Below are 15,922 nucleotides of genomic sequence, written 5' to 3'. Positions count from 1 at the left end.
ATTTAAAAATTTTTATTGTAACAATCCTCGTGTTTGGGAACATCAATTTTAAATTAACATTTTATTAAAATATATATTTTATTGCCTTCCTAAAATGTCTTAAATATTTATGAAAAAATCTTTAGTTACAATATATGTGCACATGTATTTATTTAATAAGATTTATAGATTAGTATTTTAAATAGGAGATATTTATAAACCTATCTATAATTAAATATATGTATTTATTATGATACTTATCTCTTATATATGGCCACGTCAATTCACTTGCTAAATGGAAAAATGAGTAGCAATTAATGTTAATGGGATGTCTAATTATTAGTAATTAATTTAGTAGAAATTCAATTATTTTTCAAGAAAGCATTTTTCATGGAAAACATTTCCTTCGTACCAAACACACCCAAAGATTTAAAGTTCGGGGAATATTTTTGTTTCTCACTTTCTCACATATATACCAACATGTAAGCATTTTAAGTACTAATTGTTAGATTTAAAAAGTGTATTGTTAAATTCAAGATTTGTCTGGAGATCAATCCCTGAACTACCAAACACTGGCATACAAAAGTTCTATGCACATCATTTAGGGGGAGCAACTGACACAAGTCAACTACAAAATCTCATGAAATATTGTCATCACCAAAAAGTTTTTGGGATATTGTTAGCGCAAGATTTTAATGATAATCAATTGTCCATGTTTGCAGGATAACTGATCATCAAAAAGGAAAGAATTACGGAAGCATCAAAACTAAATATATACTGAAGTCAAGGGATCTAAATAAGGAGCTATATCTTTTAGTATCAAAACAGACAATAAAGGTATCAAAGTTTACGTGGAAATCTGGCCTAAATGAATCAAGCAAATTGTGGTGAAAAAGAGAGGATGTCAACAAGATTTGAGTATAACTATTAAAGGAAAAGAGATCAGGCAAAGAGCAAAAGAAGACATGAATCAATCAAATGATACTGAAGATTAGCCTTCACTTTATTCTTGGAAAATAGAATTCTCAATTACCTCTTTCCAAGGATCAATTCTCTTGGGTTGCGATCTCTTCACAAAAGAAAATTCAAGTCTTGACCACTCTATAAAAGCACAAGTGCTGCCAAGAAAGAACTTGTACAACGAGTCTGAATCACCTAACATTCTCTACTCTACTTTTAACAAGCATTGTATTACTTAGTTCCTACTGTGTAAACAATAAAGAGAGGAGAGAAAAACATTGTTGATACGACTTTGTTTCAAAAAGAAAAAGAGAGAAAAAGTTCACAAAGTGTAGACATAGGAACTATGCTCAATCTTGTACTCACAACAAAGTTTACATAGGCTAAAAGAGAACACCCTTGCAACCAAGGGGACTCGCCGTAAGATCCATTCTGGATCCCAACCAATATAAAAACATCTGGTGTCAAGTTTATTTTCTCCACTTATATTCTTGATTATTTATCTCTGCTAACAATAGTTGAATGGTGAATCTTATAAATCAACTATTCTAAAATCGAAAAAGGAGAAATTCACCCCCCTCTTGCACTTTACAGAGATGGAAGCTTGTAATGCTCTTCACTAAAATGGAAGCTCACTCGACACTCCTTCCAATCACTAGGTTGTAGCTAGCTATCATGCCCCTTCACTGCCAAGCAAAAGTGAATCACTAGATCATGAACCTGACACTATTTAACCTTTTCGTTATAATCTTTCTTTGAAACCATTACCATGTTAATGCTAATGAGATCCATCAAGTAATCTTCAGCAAATTCAGTGTTCACCACAAAGTATTTCACTATCTATAAAATTATCAATATAGACACTGGAATTCTCGCATCCTCCAGAAACATTCCCATATAAAGAAGACAAGACTTTAACCAATCAACTAAGTTATCAAAACTCAACTGTATAGTAGCCGACTATATTCTTCGCACTCACAATCAAGATAGTCAAATAAAGAATCTTTCACCTCATTCCACCAAGATTCTTTCATTTTCCTTTTTTTTTTGATTATTTTAGCTACCTATACAACCACTAGAGGCAGTCCTTTGCATTTTTCTGCAACTGCTTGACTCACATCTTGTAGTTCAAGCGGGCAATCTTCCCTTTGAAACACTTTTTTCTGCAACAATTTGCAACTCTCTTTTGTGAGAAATGGAAGAGAATAAGGATCAGTATGGTACTTGAATTGCTCACCCACTTTCTCAAGTTGAGTTGTTACTACTATTCGGCTTCCATTTCCAATATCTGGAAAAGAAACCTTAAGTCATCCCATGCCATACAATCCCACATGTGTCATCCAAAACAATAAGATATCTCTTTCTCATTAAGATTTTTATCAACTCGTCAACAAGGATATCATCCTTATCTCCCTTGTCCTATTGGAATCGGTAACTTGACTAAAAATCTCTTGTAATAACGTTCTCCGGTTCTATGTTTGGAAAATGACGCACTATGCTCGAACATCTAAATGAGAAACAATGTGTACACCTTTCTAGCCATTGTCATTTCCCTTGTCCCTACATGCCTACAATTGGGACGACGTATAGATCATTTGTACCTCTAATAAGATACTAAATCATTTTTTCTGTGTCATTCCCAAAGCCCACTATCTCCTCATCACTGGATTGCTACGTCGAGTTGGCAGGTGTTTAAATGGTGCTACCACATAGCAAGGAATAAGAGCAACGTCTGCTGACCACATCTCAGTCACCTCCCCATTAACTTGCTTGATTTCTTTTAAGATTGTAGGAAGTGAGCAAAATATATATGCCAAAATACATTATACTGAGTTAGAATAGAGTCAATGGCAACTTCAACTTCATATGCCAAATTGATGGTACGTCTCTGAAGATCGTGAAGAATTTCATGTTCATGGTGCACCTTGGTGACATCTCTAAAAATGGATGATAAAGATGACAGATCCTTCTCTAAAATGGATGTAAGAGCTGATAGCTCTTCCTCCGAATTCCCCAAAAAAGGTTTCATCAGGAAATCTAAACCAGATTTAGATTTTGACATCTCATTCAATTTCCGTCGTATAAGAGAATCCAAAAAGCACCATCCACCAACCGTGGTGAACTGAGATGGAGTGAATTTTCTGGATTTATAATACGTCTCCACTTGTGCCTTCAGATCTAGAGATTTCTCCAATATCTGAATTGAGCAAAGACTTATTTTGCCAGTGTCATCTTTGTTTATAGAGTTAGGAAGAAGCTTTTGAATTACATATAGAACATCACCCACTATAGATCCAACCTTTTCCATAACCTCATTCCCAGAGTTACCGTGGATAACATGATTTGACACATCAGCAAAAAGGAAAACCAACAAGAACTCTATTGCTACATCAATATTTTGAGCAAAATTATTATTAGGAAAGTTCTCGAGCTTTTTGTTTCTGAGATACATCAGCAAATTGTGGAGATGATGAGAAAATCCTTTTGGTAATTTCTTGTCCTTGAAAGTTCTTGATTGAGTAAACTTGGAAGCCTTTAGTTCATTGAGAAAAATCTTCTTCATTTCCATCTCCGCTAACACAATCAAGAATAATAGATAAGGAGGTTTATTAAAGATATCATACTCATATGTGTCAACCTCATCCTCATCTGTATCATCTACAAAATCAGTAACAAAATAAATTGATGCAGAAAGACAAAAATGTCCCACATTGTTAGCCATGAACTAAGTTTGAGTCTTCAAACGTTCAAGCTTCTTATCGTTGACATAACCATTTATCTCTGTGGCATATACGTATCTCAAAATTCTCATTTTTCTCTTGAACAATTTTCAGTTGCTTTGTAAATCTGTTTATTGAAATGCTTTCTTTAGGACGCAATCCATATATTCCCAGGACCATCATCAGTACATCATTTAGATTTTTTTTGAGACAATCCATATATTTCACAGATCAAAATCGTTCAACTCATAATTGTAACTTAAACTGGGTTTACCTTTAAATAATTCCAACAAATGTGATTATGGACTTTCTAGATTAAGGTTAGTTTCACATTCATCTGGAATCTTATCCAATACCTAGTGAAGCATTCTCACAACTCATTTTAATGTCTCTTAATTAGATCAAATTGAAAGCTACTCAGATCACCTCCACTCTTGATCCTCGTTAGGTGATCTAACATTTCCTCCATTTCATTTTGAGGCATTTTCTGTAAAACAATCCCTGCCAGTAGTTCACCAACATTTGGAATTAAGTTCATTAAGAGCAACATTTTTATTCATCTAGAGTTTGAAGCTATGTTAATGCTTGTGAAAGATTATACATCTTCTGTACCATTTCTTTTAACAAATAAATGGCGCATATATTTAGCCTTTTCATATAGTCACTTAATTAACTAATAGTTATTAGCCCAAAATATCATCTTTCTTATTGATTCTAATTTTCTGAGATTTATAACTATTAGTTGTTATCTCATAAAATTGCTTAACTTAACTATGTCTTTTGAGCGGACCATTTGAGAAATCAACTCTCTATGTATATGCAAAAAGTAATTCATGAAGAAGATGATTTACATTTACAGCTTAACAAGTGAAACCAACTTGTAATTTTGTCTTCTCGTATGCCTGTATAGTATCTTCAATTTTCTGATCCAATTATAAAAAGGAGCAAAAGAGATTATAATTAATATTGAAAGCAGGTTTCATCAAGAGAAAAAACAAACATCATGGGGTAAAAAAGAGAGTAATAATTAGTTGCAAAATCTGAAGAAACAAATCTTAATTTCTTCTTTTATAAAAAAACTAATCAAAAAAGTAAACTTTTACCACAAGAGATTGTATTGGTGGAGCAGTACATACTCCTCCCTTCTCAAACAGATATCGAAATAAGAAAAAAGTTTATGGAAATGAAATGGAAAAAGGTTTGAAGGAAGAAGGAAGATCAAGTAGATGGGCTAATAATTCTTACCCTCAACAAGATATGAAATGTACTAGCGACTTTCTTTAGGTGGTAGCTATAAAGTGGCTCAATAATATAGCTATATTGAGAGTCTTTTTCTTTAGGAAAATACATTATAAAATCCCCCTAAATTTTATCGCTAGTTTCATATTTGAATTATGTACCTTTTTGACATTTGCTTAGCATATAAAAGGATTTTACTTTTATATTTGAATGGCCTTTCGAGTGAAAAAACAACAACAAAAAAAAGATTTCTCAAATACAAAAGTAACCTTATTCGCCTATTTTTTCAATAGTTCAACAATTGTTTAAACAATGAACTTTTTATTCAACGTACCTATTCATGTAATGTGTAGAACTCGATTCACTTGGCTCTTTCGCAATAAAAGATTTGACTCATAGAACTAGTGCAATAAAAAATAAAAAATTACCAATTTAAAAGAGAAAAATAAGATATATTGTGAAGGAGAGAACAAGAAGAAACATTTTTCATTAGAATTGTTAGAGTGTGTTAGAGTCCCACATTAATTGGAAAAGACATTGTTGCAGAAATATCGTGGATTAACTAGCACATAATCACAGACAAAGAAAATCGAAAAGAAGAATAATACAAGGATTTAATGAGGTTTGACTAGGCCTACTCCTCCCAGCAAAAGTAGAAAGAATTTTCCATTCTGAAAGAAAGAAAACAAGTATTACAATGCTTCCAAGCCCTTGAGACTACATTGTGTATCCTGTACAATGACTTAGAATCCCAACTATATCTTCTATATATAGATTTCAAATACTCCCAAACCTACAAGGAAAATGCTTTCCCAATCCTATAAGCAATATTTTTCTTTTCCAAATCTATTAAAACAAAGGGTGTCATAAACTAATACAAATTATAATATCCTAAAATATATAAGGGAAAAATTCAAAGACATAATTAATAGGCATAATACATAGTGTCATTTAACTTAATCGATGACAATGAATGGGTCTGTCAATAATTCTAGTCTTCAATTATGAGAAAAGGAGAAAGCAGACAACTTCCCAATTCATACACTTTTATTTTTGACACCTAGTCTTCTCGGTGGGCCCGGCCGGTATCGGATTAAATTATAATATAGAAAGATCTTGACATAAATACACTTGCCAAGCTAGTAAAGAGAGCAAATATGTCATTTCTAAGACTAAGGGATCTATTTATTTAGAGTTAATGGTCACTCATTTAACCTTCAATTATTTGAAGCGTGTGGTTTTGGTCCTTCAAAATCACCAATCATTTATTTTATATTTTATCAAATAATTATTTTGTTAATTTCAAGGATCAAAACCACACCGTTCAAATTAAACGTGCATAGTGAAATAACACATGAAATAAAATTGGAATTATATGTAGTAATAGATGAACTAAAATTGTTATTCCCCTATTATTTAACTCTCACATAACAAATTTTGAAAACAAAATACAAGAAGACAGCAGTTGAAAACCAAACTAATAATGGATAAGTCAACAACAAACAAAAGAAGTAAACTTTGTCAAATATAAGGTTTGCTTGGAGTAATCAGGCGAGTAGACCTCCTAAAGCTAAAAGAAAAAAAGCAGTTAATGGGATTGAGGATTGAAAGGGCAGACCTTATTAAATCCTGGAATGTTGCAGATCGATGGTCATGAGTTTAAAAGACTTGTGGTTGAATCCTGCAATGATTCATGCCCTATATATACCCAGACACTACAAAGATTGAGAATTTCAACGAAAACGTTGCAGCCTTATCTGTTGCACCCATGTCCGATTATCTTCCAAAAATGCACCACACGAAATCCAACACGGAAGAAACAGATAAAGAGTTGATCACATTCTTTCATTTAACATTCTTACAGACGGCAACAAGAAACAAATCACAGTAAAAGACCATTTCATATATAAGAGGATGTATGCTCGTTTTGGCTAACCGCACAACAGACTGTCTGTGCTTTTGCTGCAGTTGTCAAATTCAAACAAATCTTCGAGAGTTGGAGAGCTCAAGCAAGCATCAAATAGAAAAAAACTGAAAAGAATTCCATTGTTGACAGGCACATACTTGATTCACAGTTGCCTTATATCCATTCCCATCTCCTCTGCATTGAACATATTGTTTGAACATTATTAAATGAATGTCGATACTCAAAAACAAAACATATGAGTTTGTTTTTACTTACTTTGATAATGAGGTCAATACGGTTGTTTCCTTCATTTTCTTCAACATCTTCCTTCATCCTCACAGCTGAAGCCTCCAGAGATTCGTTATTACAGTCAATCAAACATTTCAACGGTGGTTTTGCAAAACCATTTTTTACACGTAGCCAATTATAATTCGGCCATGTCATTATTATTTTTATAATAAAAAATCAAAATTCTAAACAAACATTTTGTTTGTTCAGAATTTTGATTTTTTATTATAAAAATAATAATGACATGGCCGAATTTTAATTGGCCACGTGTAAAAAATGGTTTTACAAAACCACCGTTAAAAAATAATGGCATGAATGAGCCTTTTCTTAAACGGCAATGACATAGATGAGCTAAACTTTTAACGGATGACATAAATGAGCCTTTTCTAAAAGTTCAATGGCATATTTGAGCCTTTTCCCTTCATTCAAATATCCAACAAATGTTCCCCCTTAGTTCAATGCCCTTGGTTCCACATCCAAACAAAACTTCCCCCTTAGTTCAATGCCCAACTTCCCAACAATTCACACTTCCCAACAAACAATTCACAACAAAACTTCCCCCTTTTGACATCATTGAAAAGTTGAAGCAGTAAACATATTCAAGTTAAAATGCAAGACAAAAAAGAATTCAGGGCCTCAGGCCACACAGAACATGTGTAAGTAAGCATAGAGGGAATAATAAACCACACATGAATCAGGGCAGAAACATAAATAGCATTAGATAACAAATATTGACCACTGTAGTCAGTCAAAACAACGCAAAGCCATAAGAGTTTTAATCAGGGTTGAAGAAAGAAAAAAAAAACTAGGGAAACAGGACACGTTTAGGACGGAGGGGGAATAGAATTAAAAGTGCGCATTAACAACATCATGCGTTCATTTGCACTCTCATGAGCCTGAAGAAGTTGTTTATTAAGGGACTTAATTTCCTCACTAAGTGAGGCATTAGTCTTCAACAACGTTGCATTCTCATCCCTCAACCTCTGTATTTCCTGCTCATCCACACCAGAAGTACCAGGTCCCCTTGAGACCACTTTCTGTAATTTGGCCTTTAGTTTCATAATCTCCATCTCTTTATCGTGTAGAATTGCAGTGAGATCAGTCACCTCACGTTTGAGAGAGACTTGTTGTTCGAGAACATCCGCTACAATTGACCTTCCCTTAGCTTTTCCTTCCACACACTCACATTCCAGTAGGGTGGCTGCAGTGAACATCTGTTTGGTGGTACCCGATACTCTTCTTCCCAAAGGTACTTTAAAGTGTTTAAACACATAGTTCAACAAATACCCATATGAAATCCCATGCTTAGCCTTCTTCCAAGTCATAACCCTGTGCATGTGTTCAAGCATGATTGCAGGGAGATTAATTTCATCAAGCTCATCCAATTTCTCTATGAGGAATAGATCAACAACAGATGCCACTGTTCTTTTCTTAATTCGAGGGACTAGCACTTTGTTAATGATATTCTCCCTTAAGAAACTTCTTTGGAACCCTAGCAAGTTTTATATCTCCACGCTTGGTGGCCCTTGTTGAAAACCCACCGGAAGGTTTACACCCTTCAATAGATCGCACTTCCTTTACTGGTACACCCAAAATAATACCCAGTGTCTCCACATGTAGAAGAATTTCAACATCGTGAACAATAGTCTTGATCCCCCATCCTCTAAAAGTTCCATTTTGTAATAGAATTCTCGTACCTCAGGTTCATGAAGATAAGGGGTAGGGGGTTCAAACAAATGGCTCAATTCTTGCAAAGAAACAACATCAGAGAGGTTTGACATACCAAATGGCTCTCGTTCAACATTCTCTACTTCTCCATCTCTGCTATGCAAGCATCCCTGGACATCTCCTCATTGTCACCAGTGTTTCTAACAGACAGACCTGGTCCCTTTGTTCGAGTTGACTTTACAGTGGTTCTCTTTTTCACCTTCTCCCTTTTTTTTGAAGATTTCTTTGTAGTCTTTTACACTTTCTTTGGTTTTACCTTTTCTTCCTCTCCTTCTTTTCTTCTTTTAGCAACATAAGCAGTAATATCGTCTGACTCAGTTGCACTAGACCCAATAGACAAGGGAGTAGAGGTAGGATGTTTAGGTTCATGGCCTTCTCTCCTCCTTTTCTTGATCCTCTCAGTCTGAGCTTTGCTTGCCGCTATAGCACTCCTCAAGACCTTTTGCGTTTCACTCCTTGTAACATACTTTCGTTTGTCCCCTTTAGAGTGGGACACAACCAACTTTCCATTTCCTTTTCTTTGTTGCTCCTTGTCATACTTAGTAGTTTCGGCTATGTGGTCAACTTTAGGAGGATTGTCAACAATTTCTAGATCAGGTGCACCAACTGTCAAGGTGTTGGCTCCTCGTACCCCTGTTCTGTTCCATCTCAAGGGGGGTTCCTCTTTAGTTTCAACATTAATAGATGTGGGAGTTTGGTCAAAACCTGGTTCAAGACTGAGAGGGACCTGTTCTTGTGATCTGTCATTTGGTTCTGAAAAGTTTGATGGAACATCTCCTCGTAGTGAAGTCAAACTTTGCGTAGCCATAAGTTCAGCCCATGCTGCTAGAATGCTCGAATCAGGACCCCTTCCCTCAAGCAGGTCTCCCTCAAAAAATCATTCAGACATTGCGGAAGATACACCCTTAGAAGCCACATCTATCTCTTCAGTACTAGGTCCATCAACAGCCTTCGCAACAGATTGTGCCTCTGAGTTTTGGGAATTTTCACCGAACAAAGCTAGAGTGGGGGACAGGGCAGAATTTCCTCAGAAGGGACTACATGAGATGTAACAACTTCAGTAAGGGGAGTGGTGGATTCACCCATTTCACCAACTCAACAAACTGGAGTCGAAGGAGTTTCATCTGGAAGGAGTATGGAGAAGTTGAAGGAACTAGGGTTTTCAACTTCTTGGTTGACTAGAGTCTGGGAAGAAGAGACAGAGTTAGACATTTTTTAGAGAGGAAAGAAGATACTTGAAGAACAATTAGAGAATCAGAAAGAAATAACTGAAGAGATTTGATTCTCTAAAACTTAGGTTTAAAATAGTTAAAAGAGTATCGGGTCCCCAACAGTAGTAACCCCTGGTTTTAAAGAGAAAAGACACTTGAAATTGATGCGATGAATGGGCGAGGGATACGTGGCAGTGATGTTGACAGACAAATAGTGTAGCGTAAGTGATACTAACCTCAGGAGGACCAGGTCCTCTTTTCAGTATGGAACCCTGTCTGTATGATTTAATCTTCCCTTCATCTAGACATATCATGAGTGTATACCTGCATTAAGGTACCAAAAGTGAATTCTTAAGTGACAAGCATTAAACATGTATAGATACCTACCCTCCTTAACATAATCAAAATAGAAGATTTTTGTGCAAACTTGTTGAGGAATCAGGTAATCTTGTGCATCCCCAACCTCATCCTGTTTTTAATGAAGCATTCTTTACTCAAGGGCTTTGTAAAGATGTCAGCCAATTGATCTTCAGTCTTGCAAAATTTCATCACCACATTTTGCTTCTCAACATTGTCCCTTAGAAAATGATGCCTTACATCTATGTGCTTTGTTCTCTTGTGCTGCACAGGATTTTTGACCATATTCATTGCACTGGTGTTGTCACACATTAAAGGAATTGTATTAGTGAGAACACCAAAATCCTCCAATTACTGCTTGATCCACAACAGTTGAGCACATCATGAAGCATCAACTACATATTCTTCCTCAGCAGTGGACAAGGCAACTGAATTCTATTTCTTTGTCCCCCAAGATATCAGTGAAGATCCAAGAAAATGTGCTATGCCTGATGTACTCTTTCGATCTAAAAGAAAGCCTGCATAGTCAGCATCTGCAAAACCAATTAGATCAAGTGAGTCACCTATCGTGTAGAAGAGGACCATATCCTAAGTTCCCTTCAGGTATCTCATTATTCATTTAGCAGTTTTTAGATGTGACTCCTTTGGTGCAGCTTGAAACGTTGTACACATTCCTACACTGATTACTATGTCTGGTCTGCTTGCAGTGAGATACAAGAGTGACCCAATGATTCCCCTATACATAGTCTGATTTACCTCAAGTCCATCTTCATCCAAGTCAAGCTTCACACTTGTGCTCATGGGAGTGTCAAAAACTTTTGCCTCAATTAGATTGAACTTTCGAAGCTAGTTCCTTGATGTATTTCTCTTGACATATAGAGGTACCCTGAACGGACTATTTGATTTGTAAGCCTAAGAAGAAATTGAGTTCTCTATCATGCTCATTTCAAACTCATTGCTCATTAGATCAACACATTCATTGCAAAGTAAATCTATAGTGGCTCCAAAAATGATATCATTTACATAAACCTACACAATCAACAACTCCTTTCCTCTGGATTTCAAGTACAGAGTATTATCAATTTTTCCTCTTTTGAACCCATTTGCAAGAAGGAATTTTGACAGGCGTTCATACCAAGCTCTGGGAGCTTGTTTCAACCCATACACAGACTTATCTAACTTCATCGCATGATTTGATAGTTCTGTATCTTTAAAGCCTGGGGGCTGTTTTCCATACAATTCTTCCTTCAGATTCCCATTCAAGAAGGCACTCTTGACATCTATTTGAAAGAGCTTAAATTTCATATGAGCAGCAAATGCTATCAAGATTCTGATGGCTTCCATTCTGGCTACAGGAGCAAAGGTCTCATCATAGTCAATCCCTTCCTCTTGGTTGTACCCCTGCACTACAAGCCTTGACTTGTTTCTAGTAATGGTTCCATGCTCGTCAAGCTTCTTATCATAGTTCTGTTATGAGGTTTGGGGACCAGGTGCCAAACTTTGCTCCTCTCAAACTGATGGAGCTTCTCCTGCATAGATGTTACCCAATCATCATCCTGTAAAGATTACTTGATGTTATTTGGTTCAATAGATGACATAAAGGCTGAATATGTAACTAGATTTCTTGTCCTGGATGTCTAAAGTCAAGTGGAGAGATCAGATTGTCCAATGGATGTGAGGATTGATGTTTCCATCCTGACTTTCTGACTGACTCCACTTCAATTTCTGTATCAGATTCAGCATCATCATCTTCATGATTTTGGAGTGGAACTTCCTGAGTAGTGTCGGAGGGACCAAGTACTCCTGTGATATCTGCAGCGATTTCCTTTGTGACTTGTTTGTTTCTAGGGTTTAGGCTGTCTTTGTCTTCCCTTTCCTTGATTAACTCCTCAATCTCATTGTCTCCATTGTGATCATCACTTTTCTCAGATTCATCAAAGGTCACATGAGTGCTTTCTTCAACACAAAGAGTTCTTTTGTTAAACACTCTGTAAGCTTTGCTAGTGGAGGAGTATCCCACAAACACATCTTTATCATTCCTGGCATCAAACTTACCCAGATCATCCTTTCCATTATTTAGAACAAAGCATTTGCACCAAAATGGCTTAAGGTGGGCAATTGAAGGCTTTTTGTTGTTCAGCAATTCATAAGGTGTCTTCTTTATCATAGACCTGATAAGGCACCTATTAGTAACATAGCATGCTGTGTTGACTGCTTCTGCCCAGATGTTCATAGCCAGCCCTGAGTCAATCAGCATAGTCCTTGCAATACCAACATGTTGCTGCAGTATTTTTATCGGAGCCTTGACTCGGTAAACATGGGTGTTGCTGACCAACTTTCTCCTGGAGGTTTGATGCAGCAACCTTATGTGATAACGGCTCAGCTCTTGAATGGTATGGCCATAATATATTGGGCTTGATACACCCGTGAAGATCAAGTCTCCCCTCTCACATTTAAATTGACCAAGGAGCAAATGAAGAAATACCAAGAGAGGGACCAAAATATGGCCAAGATCATGACACAACTTGACATTTTTTCCAAAAATGTCATGGGAGCTTGTGCTCGAAGTGTTAATGCCGTAGGTGTCGGGTCTGTTATTCCTGATGAGGCCAAGTTTGAAGCTCTGTATAACGAAGAGGTGAATTTCCTAGCCAACCAAGGTGGTGGTTATCGTTCAAACTACCCGAGGTAGGGTAGTAACCAAGGTTGGAACATGGATGAAGGTTGGAAAGATCATGATCGAGAGTGGAGGGATAGAAATCCCAATTGGAAGGATGGGGAGAAGGATATGTATGTGCCTCCCTATGAGCGTAAAAAGCCAAATGATTCAGAAGGTGGTCGGTCTGAGGATGTGCTTTCTCGTATCCTCAACAAAGTTGAGGGGTCAGATAAGATTTAAAAAAAAATGAAAGATGATGTGTCGACTCTTAGCCAGACGGTTATCTCTCATTCCATTTCGATCAAATAGTTGGAGACCCAAATGGGTCATATCACGTCTCATTTGAACCTGAGACAGCAAGGGGTTTTGCCTAGTGACACTATGGCCAACCCTAAGAATGAGGTTTGAGTGTAGACTTGCGTCATGCCGTGATGTTAACTAAGGCGCTGCTTGGGACACAACCCAAGACCCTTTATTGCATTCGTTTTATTCTTGGTAAATAATGGTGTGTTTGAAAAGTGTAAGTTGGCGAGCTAAAAGTCCAGTCGGTGACTCGCGAAGTGGTCGGCGAGCTCGAATTGGACCGCCATTAAACTCAGGAAATACTAGGGTCTGAGTCTGTAACACTTGGCGAGCCTAAGAGCAGATTGGCGAATCGCCGACTTTGTCCACCATTTGGACCCCCACAATAACTGGAGGTCCTGTAAAACTCGGCGAGGTAAGTGCCCACTCGACGTGTCGCCGAAGTTCCCCATATCGCTTTTAATTTAATGCTAATTATGAAGTTTGGTTCTGTCACTATCGACGAGAAGCCTGAGGTCGCTGAATGCACTCGGCGACTCGTCGAAAGTCCTTCTTAATCGCCCTTTGTTTGCACTCCTGACCCTTAATTGCAGTGTAACTTTCGGCGGGCTAGTTCTTGCTCGCTGAAAGGCCTTCCCATCGTCGATATGCCAATTTTTTTTGGAATTTTTAAGCCAATCTTTTCGGGAGCCCGATATAGCTCTTCAAAGAGATTCAACGAGTCTCTCTGCAACTACTTTTCTGTGCATCTGATTGAATTGTTTCTAACTTTTCCTGATGTTTTGTAGATATGGCAAGGACAAACCTCTACATGCCACCCCAAAAAAGAGCGCGGGGTATCACAATCAATGAAGGGGGATCAAATCCTCCCTAAAGGGGAAGGCAATAGCCTCCAACCGAAGGTCAGAGTAGAGGCAAGAGGCCCACAATTGAAAGAGTGAATGCTAATTCCTGGGCTACTTTATCTGAGCATGAGGATGACCAGCCCCTATAGTCCCGATTGACAGAGCTTCGTGCTAGAGCTCGTCGTGACCCATCTAAGGTCCCAACTGCTGCCACTCCTCCTGCAACTGATACAGTGTCAGCTTCGGCACCTCATGTGGCTCCAGTGCCACCTGTGGTTCTTCCTCCCCGACTCCTTAATAGATTGAAAGCAGATGGGTTGCGGACTATTTTGGAGGAGAAATTGCTTTCTACAGAGGGCCTTAAGGGCAGATACTCCGATGTGAGGGACACCCTCAATTACCACTGATTTGAGCAGTTCACCAGGCCCCGAAGCCCCTACATTCCTACATAGGTCCGGGAGTTCTACTCCGCATATGGTGACCTGGTTCCTAAAAGAAAGAAGAAGGCCAGTGAGTTTAGACTGGTAATAGCGAGTACATTAATACTGTACTCAACAAAAGTCTAGGAGCTACAATGGTATATGAGGGTTTGCCTACTACCCATTCTTTGGATTACCTGAAGGGTTTTCTTGCTCCATTGATTTTCGATACCACCCCGAGTTGAATCGAGACAGGGGTCCCATAGAGAAGAGAGATTTGAGCATTGCTGCTCGGTTCTGGTTTGGCTTCATTAACAACACCATAATGCCATCTCAGAAAGAGTCCATTCTACTCCACCCTAAGGCAACCTGCCTTCGAGTTATCATATCCCAGAGGAGCATCGACTTGGGACTCCTCATAGAGAAAGAGATGGCCATGAGGGCCAAGCAAAGCCAGACCTCCTTTCCATTCTCGGTCCTCATCACAGAGTTGTGCCAGCGTGCTGGAGTACCCCGGGATGATGCGAGAGATATTGAGGTTACCCCTTCTTCCTCTACTGAAATTTGGTATATTGATGTCGAGTATACACGAAAGGAGGCCGACAGGAGAAAAGAAGCTCCGATGGATACATCCCCAGAGGTGGACATTGATTTGATACCTACAGAGGCATCTATGCCTACTCCGGCCTCCGGGTCTTCAGGTATATCTGCTCCTTCTTCTTCTTCACAGGATCATGGTGCCTCTACCTCCTCCCAGCCTGCCAAGATTACCCAGGTGATGATCCTGAAGATGGGGCACTTGGCCTATTCGGCTGATGTGAGAGCTACCAGATTGGAGGCTGCTGTGCCATGGATGATTGAGGCTGCCATTTTAGCTTCACTTACCCCTCTCCGGACTTCCATTGACACTCTCACTACGAGAGTTGAGGTTTGTGAGAGCAGACAAGGGGAGACCTCTGAGGTCATGACTTTGAATGCCGAAGTAGCGTATTTGAGGAAGGATGTGGACTATTTAAAGTCTATTGACTTCACTTCACTCTTGGAGGCTGCGGATGATGTGGATGCCCGTGAGACTTTCGAGATTACTCCGGCTACCACCGGAGATGTACATAGGGATGGCACATTAGCTGATGAGTCAGAGACAGAGACCGTCGAGGAGCAGATTGAGGTGAGAGAGGATAGCATTTATGGAGACCTGCCAGATCTGGAGGAGACTATTGTACAGACAGTGATCCAGACATCGCTGAAGGAGACGTCCATGGTAGCTCATAGCGGATCTGGTACTGCTGATGCTACACCGGATACTAA

The 15,922-nt window shown here is 38.2% G+C and overlaps 1 pseudogene; it reads right to left on the bottom strand.

Annotated features, from left to right (window-relative positions):
* Positions 1–1,605: 1,605 nt before the first annotated feature.
* On the bottom strand, positions 1,606–10,679 carry LOC125854831 (uncharacterized; annotated as a pseudogene).
* Positions 10,680–15,922: the final 5,243 nt, after the last annotated feature.

The sequence above is a fragment of the Solanum stenotomum genome, chromosome 1 (assembly GCF_019186545.1).
Source record: "Solanum stenotomum isolate F172 chromosome 1, ASM1918654v1, whole genome shotgun sequence".
Classification (NCBI taxonomy): domain Eukaryota; kingdom Viridiplantae; phylum Streptophyta; class Magnoliopsida; order Solanales; family Solanaceae; genus Solanum; species Solanum stenotomum.
The sequence above is the reverse complement of the archived record's forward strand: the minus strand, read 5'-3'. Positions and strand labels throughout refer to the sequence as shown.